This window comes from Jaculus jaculus, chromosome 2 (genome assembly GCF_020740685.1).
Source record: "Jaculus jaculus isolate mJacJac1 chromosome 2, mJacJac1.mat.Y.cur, whole genome shotgun sequence".
NCBI lineage: Eukaryota > Metazoa > Chordata > Mammalia > Rodentia > Dipodidae > Jaculus > Jaculus jaculus.
In genome coordinates, this window is record NC_059103.1 from 7,280,040 (window position 1) to 7,287,536 (window position 7,497).

The window sequence follows — 7,497 nt, forward strand, 5'->3', positions numbered from 1 at the left end:
TGATTGATATAATGAAATTGGATTGTATTTTTTCACTTACCTTCTTGAGTCCTCTCTCACTCTGCGTCATCTTACCCCTCTGTCAAAGGCCAGGCCACACGTGTGAAAACACACACACACACGCACACACACACACACACACACACACACACCACCCCACAACAAAACTAAACAGACCCCCCCCCCAGCCTGCTCAGGCCATCCTGGCTTCAAGGCTCGTCAGCACCAGGAGAGCGCAAGTTTCTGTTAAACCAGCATTTCTATTAGTTGAAGTTAACAAGCGCAATCTTGTTTTCAGATATCTGTCCAAGTTCGCAAGGCTACAGTTACATGTTTGAAGTTAGGGGGTGAAAAGTGGAAGATCTAAGCAGCCATTCTAAAAATACATTAACAGTTTCCAAAATCTATATCGCTGCTTAATTAAATATGTTATCCTGTTTATAGGATCTGTGGCTAATTATTTAGAGTCATTTAATCTACTCAATTTGCACGTTAATTAAACAGCATCGGTTTGCAGCGCGCGGCCTGGGAGGGCGGCAGCGCCCCCTGGCGGGGATCCCGCTCCAGCGCGCGCAGGCCGTGGTCCAGCACACCGGTCCTCCGCCGCGTGTGTCCACGAAGCCGGGGAGACTCGATGGTACGCGGCTCTGAAGGCCACGGCTATTGGGGCGCAGGAAGCCTTCACAGAGTCTCCTGCAGAGAAGTTTGGGGTTTCTCAGCTAATTAAGATTCAGCTCTGGTTATCTGGGAGCCATACATACACCAATCCATCCATCCATCTACCACCCCATCCACCCATCCATCCGTCCACCTATCCACCCTCCCAAGGAGCGGGGAGAGCCTGGCCTAGAGCCAGTGGGGAGCTGGGGCGCAGCTCCGGGCTGGGAGAGGCGTGGAGGCGGAGGGCCAGGCCTTGCTAGGCGGCTGCAGAGGCCTTCCGCGTCCCGCCCCTCTGCAGCCCGGGGCGAGGGCCCAGCGGCGCGGGCCGGCCGGGGCCTGGTTAACTGGAAAATGATGAAGCCGCGCCCCGCCCCCGCACTCGCGCCTAATTGTTTTTGCTCGCCTATCCCATCTGTCCCTCTCCGCCCGTGTGTGTTTTGGCCTTTGTCTGGCTGCCCTGCGCTGACACCTACTTTCAAAGCCCACTTCTGTCGCCCTTCACCGATCTCTTCTGCCCCATTAACCCATCGGCACGAGGCCCCGGCAACAAAGGGCCGGGGTCGAACCGGAGCGCAAGAAGCCCCCACATTGTCCGCGTGGACCGCGCGCGCCGTGGCCCCCGCGGGCCGGACGGACAGTGCTGGAGCCGGCGGGCCCGGGTGGCGGGTGGCCCTCTGGGCTGAGCGTCCGCCCTGCGCGCAAGGCCGCCCTTGGCAGGGCCCGTGCAGCAGCTGCAGCCGGGGAAAGCTAATCCACCCCGTCTCCCCCTTTGTCCCTGTCTGGACGTTGCAGAGCACAAGAGTGGGAGGAGGAAGGCAGCCCACTTCTAGGCCTGGCAAACCTATGGCAATAACGTGTGATTTCCCCTGGCCTCTGCCTTACTCTGCCTCCGTATGCTGGGAAACAGCAAGTGGGGTGTGTGTGGGGGGGGTGGTCATGCTGGTCTGGAGGTGAGTCCTGACTCTGCGGGGTTTCACACTGGCACAGGACCTGGGTGGTCATTGTTTTCTCTCCTGACACTCTGTAAGGCCATCCTAAGAGACAGGAAGTGGTACCCCTGCGGAACAGACATGTCTCAGGTCCAGGCCGGATGAAAGGGCTCCACTTCCCTATTTGCCCAAACAGCTTGTTTCTCAAGTCCACCATGTATTTTAGCTTAAGAGACTGAATGAAAGAATCCAGGAGTGGTGGCACATGCCCGCAATCCCAATCCCAGCACTGGGGAGGCTGAGGCCCAACAATCATGAGTTCCAGCCCTGCCTAGGAGACATAGCAAGACCTTGTCTCAAAAAACACAAGAGAGGAGAAATAGCTTAGTGGTGCAGGTGCTTGCCAGGAAAGCCAAAAGACCCAGGTTCGATTCCCCAGGATCCACAATGGTGGCACATGCAACTGGATTTCATTTGCAGTGGTGGCCCTGGAATGCTCATTCTCTCTCTCAAATAAATAAAAATAAAATAACAATTAAAAAAAAAACAGAGCAGGGTTGGTGAAATGACTTAGCAGTTAAGCCGTTTGCCTGCAAAGCCAATGGACCCAAGTTTGATCCCAGGACCCATGTAAGCCAGATGCACAAGGGAGCGCATGCGTCTGGAGTTCCTTTGCAGTGGCCAGAGGTAGGAAGAGCTCCATGATTTCAAGGTGAATTCCAGGTCAGCCTGGGCTAGAGCAAGACCCTATGGAGGGAGAGGGAGAGGCGTGATGGCTTACCAGTTAAGGCATTTGCCAGCAAAAGCCAAAGGACCCAGTTCAATTCCCCAGTGTCCATGTGGCTAGAGGCCTCGGCTCAGTGGATAGAACATTTGCTGGACAATTTCCGTGAAAGGTGAGAGACTGGGTCTCAAGTGGGGGAAAGATGGTCCCCAAAGTTGTCCTCTGACCTCTCCCTCCCTTTCTGTCTGTCTGTCTCTAAACAAATTTTAAAAAATATTTTTATATATTTGTTTACAAGGAGAGAGGGCTGCATCTGGCTTTCTGTGAGTACTGGGGAATCAAACCCAGGCTGTCAGGGCTTACAAGGAAGTGCCTATAAACCACCAAGCTATCTCCCCAGCTTGCAAATAATATATATATATATTTTTTAAATTTTTTATTTATTTATTTGAGAGCGACAGACACAGAGAGAAAGACAGATAGAGGGAGAGAATGGGCGCGCCAGGGCTTCCAGCCTCTGCAAACGAACTCCAGACGCGTGCGCCCCCTTGTGCATCTGGATAACGTGGGACCTGGGGAACCGAGCCTCGAACCGGGGTCCTTAGGCTTCACAGGCAAGCGCTTAACCGCTAAGCCATCTCTCCAGCCCTATATATTTTTTAAATTAAAAAAAAAAAAAAACAGAAGCTGGGCAAGGTGGCACATGTCTTTAATCCCAGCACTCGGGAGGCAGAGGTAGGAGGATCACCATGAGTTCGAGGCCACCCTGAGACTACACAGTGAATTCCAGGTCAGCCTGAGGCTAGAGTGAAACTCTACCTTGGAAAACAACAATAAAAAAATCCACAGAGGCTAGAAGCTCTGGCACGCCAATTCTCTCTCTCTCTCTCTCTCTCTCTCTCTCTCTCTCTCTCTCCCTTTCCTTCTCTTTGATAAAAAAATTTAAAGAATAGTTAAAATGGAAAAAAAAAATCCACAGAGAGGACTAGGGGCATGGCTCAAGGATAAAGTGCCTGCTATGCAAGCATGGAGACCTGAGTTTGTACCCATGTGAAGCCGTGCACTGTTTAGGACATCTGCAATCCCAGCGTGCTTACCAGGAGCAGGAGATGGAGACAGGAGAATCCTCCAGAAGCTCACGGGCCAGCAGCCTGATAAGAAGAGTGGTGATCAGTAAGACACTGCCTCCAAGGTGGAAGGCAAGGACCAAACCGTGAAAGGTGTCCTCTGACCTACACACGAGCACACACAAAAGTAAACGAGAGAGACAGAGAGAGGACCACAGACTGCCTCCTAGGTCTCCGCCGCCCTCCGTAACCACTTCTGATGCCTCCTCTAGACACCTAGATGGTGATAGATGGCAGCTGCTGACCCAAAGAGAGGGCCTGCCAGCCTTTTGCAGGCCTGACAGGTCCCTAAGAGTCCAAAGGTTGCTCCTTGTCTCCTTCCATTCCTCTGAGTGAAGCCTGGGTTAACATATGTATGTCTGTGGTATGCATGTGTATGTGTGCACATGTATGTGGAGGTCAGAGGTTGATGTCCTCCCCAGTCACCTTATTATTATTTATTTATTTATTTGAGAGCAACAGGGAGAGAAAGAAGGGGGGAGAGAGTGAGAAAGAGAGAGAGAGAGAGAGAGAGAGAGAGAGAGAATGGGCACGCCAGGGCCTCCAACCACTGCAAACGAATTCCAGACGCATGCCCCCCCTTGTGCATCTGGCTAATGTGGGTCCTGGGGAATCAAGCCTCGAACCTGGGTCCTTAGGCTTCACAGGCAAGTGCTTAACCACTAAGCCATCTCTCCAGCCCGTATTATTATTTTTTGAGGTAGGCTGACCTGGATTTCACTATGTAGTCTCAAGGATCCTCCTACATTGGCCTCCTGAATGCTGGGATTAAATGTGTGTGCCACCACACCCTTACTTTTTGAGACAGGATCCCTAACTGAACCCAGAGCTAGCCTAGACAAGCTGGTCAGCAAGACCTTCTGCTCCTCTTGTTCCCGCCTCTCCAGGGCTGGGATTGCAGGCATGTACCCACAGCACCTGGCTGTTATGTAGGTGCTAAGGATCCAACACAAGTTGTCATGCTTGAGCGGCAAGCAATCTACCCACGGAGCCATCTCTCCAAGCCCCCACATTCCAGTTAGGCTCCTACTGGATTGTTAGCGAGTGGTTTTACAACTTCCCAGAAGCCTGTGCCTCTTTCCTGCCTCAGGTACAGGTGTCTGACCTGTGTCTGGACCCCGGAACTTTAAGGATTGTTGACAAAAAGGAACAGCAGACACAGCTGCCCTGCATGGAATCCTCCACAGCAAACCAAAGACGCCAGCCTTTGAGGATGGACCCGACCAGCGACAATGGGCCCCTGGCAGCTGCGCAAACCACAGCTTCTTTGGGACATCACTGAACCGCGGTCAAGTTCACCTTTCTGAGGTGTGAAGTGCAGGCTTCTCCCCTCCCCCAGCACATCCCCCCCCCAGGTGGACAACTATCATCACCACCCAATTCTAGAACATTTTCTTCACCCTGAAAAGAACCCTGGAACCCATTAGCAGTCACTTCCCATCCCCGACCCTCCCCCAGCCCCTGGCAACCACTAATCCACTTTCCGTCTCCATGGATTAGACAAGGATAATTTTGCAAAAAGACATTCTACCGGCCTGGAAAGGAGTGTATAAATGAGGAGCGGGGAGCAAGGGAGAAGCACTCTCTTACAGGACAACGCGCTCCGTGGGAGCCCCCCCCCCAAAACCTCGCTCAGGAGCCAGAGGGGGACTGAGCCAGGGACACAACATGGCGTCCACTCGCCCTTGGCCCCAGAGTTTACAGATTTACTTTTAAGTTGCTTTGATCCCTTTCCTTTTTATTTTTATTGATTATTTATTTGCAAGGAGACAGAGAGAGAGAAAGAATAAGAATGGGTGTGACGGGGTCTCCTGCCACTACATACGAGCTCCAGACACATGCTCCACTTTATGCATCTGGCTTTACGTGGGTACTGGAGAATCAAACCCAGGCTGTCAAGCCTTGCAAGCAAGCGCTTGCAAACCACCGAGTCGTCTCTCCAGCCTGCTTCAACCCCTTTCAATTGACAGTGTCTGTCCCTGTTGACAGGGGGTGGTCCCCACTGTCGCTTAGCTCAGTCCCACTGCCTTAGACACCGACATCCCTATAGACCTGGCATCCAGGGTGGGCTTTGAGAATGCCCTTCATGAGCATTCCCAGGTCTCCTCTCCCCAGTCTTGTGTGTGTGTGTGTGCGCGCGTGTGTGTACCCATCTGTATGTACATGCCCACATTTTGTGTGTGTGTTCATGCATGTGTCTGCATGCATGTGAATGCCAGAGAGAGACATCAGGTGTCTTTCTCAACAATTCTCTACCTTATTTGGCAAGACAGGGTCTCTGGCTGAAACGGGACCTTACTGATTTAGCTAGAAAGCTAGCCAACGAGTCCCGGAGCCTCCTGTCTCCACCTTCCCATTGCTGGCATTGCAGATGTGCTCAGCTATGCCAGCTTTAGCATGAGGGCTGAAGACCCAAACACAGTCCTCTCACAAAAAGCACTTTATCTGGGCTGGAGAGATGGCTCAGCAGTCAAGGCACTTGCCTGCAAAGCCTAACAACCTGGGTTCGATTCCCCAGTACCCACACAAAGCCAGATGCACAGAGTGGCGTATGTCTATGGAGTTCATTTGCAGTGGCTAGAGGCCCTGGCGCACCCATTCTCTTCCCGCCTCCTCCTTGCAAATAAATAAATTAAATAAATAGAAAGCACTTTTTCCAATGAGCATTTCTCTTGGACCCCACCTTAAAAAAAAAATTTTTTTTTTTGAGGTAGGGTCTCATTCTGGCTCAGGCTGTCCTGTAATTCACTATGTAGTCTCAGGGTAGCCCTGAACTCTCGGCGATCCTCTTACCTCTGCCTCCCAAATGCTGGGATTAAAGGCGTGCACCACTACGCCCAGCCTAAAAAAAATTTTTTTTTGAGGTAGGTCTCACTCTAGCCCAGGCTGACCTGGTGCTCATTCTGCAGGCCCAAGCTGGCCTCGAACTCACATTGGTCCACCTACCTCTACCTCCTGAGTACTGGGATTAAAGGCTTGAGCCATCATGCCCAGCCCCCTCATTTTTTTTTTTTTTCTCAAGGAAGGGTCTCACTGTAGTCCAGGCTGACCTGGAATTCACTACAGAGTCTCAGGGTGGCCTAGAACTCATGGCAATCCTCCTACCTCTGCCTCCCGAGTGCTGGGATTAAAGGCGTGTGCACCATCATGCCCAGCATTTTTTTTTTTTTTTTTTGAGACAAGGTGTCAGGCAGCCCAGGATGTCCTCCAACTCAATATCTAGCTAAGGATGACCTTGAACTTCTGACTCTCCTGCTTGACCTCCTGAGTACTGGCATTCCAGACACGCACCTCCACCCCTGGTTTATGCAGTGCTGGGGGTGGAGCCCAGCACTGTACGCACACAAGGCAGCTGCTCTACTGAGCTACCACCCCAGCCCATCTGCTAGGTCTTGAGCACCCAGCTTGGCATCGTTATACTGTCTTTGGTTTTGAGGCTTTGCCAAGTATGGTTTGGGTTTTAATGCACTTGAGAGGTTGTTGAATTCACATAACGTCATCTTATTGTCTCCAAACCAAAACTATTTTAGGGCTAAGATGGTGACTCTGGATAAAGCCCTTGCCTGGCAAGCATGAATGCCTGAGTTCAGGCCCCTAGAGCCCCAGTAAGCACTGGACGCTGTAGTAGGCTTCTGTACGCAGTGTGCCTCCAACAAGAAGGGCGCTGGAGCCGGGGCCGTGGTGGCGCACGCCTTTAACCCCAGCACTCGGGAGGCGGAGGTAGGAGGACCACCGTGAGTTCGAGGCCACCATGAGACTCCATAGTGAATTCCAGGTCAGCCTGGGCTACGGCAAGACCCTGCTTTAAAAAAAAAAAAGAGGGCTGGAGAGATGGCTTAGTGGTTAAGCGCTTGCCTGTGAAGCCTAAGGACCCCGGTTCGAGGCTCGATTCCCCAGGACCCATGTTTGCCAGATGCATAAGGGGGCACATACATCTGGAGTTCGTCTGCAGTGGCTGGAGGCCCTGGCATGCCCATTCTCTCTCGCTCTACCTGCCTCTTTCTCTGTCTGTCACTCTCAAATAAATAAATAAAAATAATAAACAAAAAAAATTTAA